Source organism: Taurulus bubalis (assembly GCF_910589615.1).
Source record: "Taurulus bubalis genome assembly, chromosome: 18".
NCBI lineage: Eukaryota > Metazoa > Chordata > Actinopteri > Perciformes > Cottidae > Taurulus > Taurulus bubalis.
The window spans coordinates 3,137,944-3,139,437 of NC_136606.1; positions in this window are offsets into that span (position 1 = coordinate 3,137,944).

Consider the following 1,494-nt stretch of genomic DNA (forward strand, 5'->3'; position numbering starts at 1 on the left):
CTATAAATCATTTAGTGACACTAATTAGTACTTTTTGTTATCAGAAACTGCCCCCAGCCCTCTGTATCTCTGCAGTCTTTCATTTCTCCATTCTGCTCTTCCTCTTCCTCCCCGGGGAGACGCTTACTCATTCATTCCTTCGCCGCTCGTCTCTCTCCGGACTGGTAATGGGGATTAAAGGCTAATTGAGGCTTAATTGAATCACGGATTAAACACATGCACGCAAATGTTTTTTTTCTTTTCATCTCACTTTTTAAGTAAACATTCATAAGCGTACTGATTTTGTCAGCATGCTGGTTAACCCACGGTTGCAGGTGAAGGTTCACACCTTGACTCAAGAGCTTCTGGTCAGTCCGTATAGTTTACTATGAGCGTTACATTTCAGAGGTCTTCATCTTGACTTGATTGTCGACGTGGTCTTTGGGGTGATGAGGGAAATATCATACAAGTTTCTTCCCCCGTTTATTATCTCATATTCTTCCGTTTTCCGGATGATAAAGTAGCATATGCTGTCAGTATTATTAATTGTAATATTTTGCCAGTTTATTTCAGTTACCAGTTCATTCAACTTGGGCTATTCATTTGCCAGAAGGAAAGTCTGACGCCCAGAACTTCCATCGGGCTGCAAACATAATAATAAAATAATTATATTAATATCAGAGAATCAGACCTGGAAGAGAACAAGTTGTTCAGGTTTGGGTATGTACCTGAACAACAGAATATGATGTTTGCAAATGACTTATGAAACACATGACCGTTTCAGAGTACCATGCTACTGTTAGCACTGTTAGCTGCAAGCCGCCTGCTCAGCCGTCCCCACGGCGAGAGCCGATAAAGGAAAGAGCTGCATGGCGTGCTCAGAATTGAGCATTTTGCTCCTTTAAAATAAGTCAAGGTTGACGTTTAGTTTCGCACAGGACACTAACAGCCGTCTCCTGGGTGAAAGTCCTGCGTCTGTTCCACTCTGAACTCCCATAGGCGGACTCTTTATGACGCTCCACCTGACTTCCTGGTTTGCCCCCGTCGTAACTACTACAGCCACTAGAGGCCGCCACCTAACAATTAAAGCCAATGTGGTTCCCAGTAAGCATACAGACCACCTGTACTGGTCACTTTTCAGGGAGGACAGTCTTCACAGAAGGATTTCTTTCTAAAACTGTATTTTAGGAACAAATCTTTTGTCGTTTAAGAACCAGCAGTTAAAAAAAAAACATGCTTTCTTTTTTTTATGAGCGTATACTCTAATGCAGAGGGAATAAAACAGTGTTTGTCTCTAATCCAAACAGCCTTTAATTTATAACCTCGAGGGAGAAGAATAAGCCATTAGCCGGTCCCATGCAGACAGGCCAAAAGGATGTTTGGCTATTAGATTTCATGGGTCTGAACACACAGACAGGCAGAGAGACAGAGAGACAGGCAGAGAGACAGACAGGCAGAGAGACAGAGAGAGAGAGACAGGCAGAGAGACAGAGAGACAGACAGACAGACAGACAG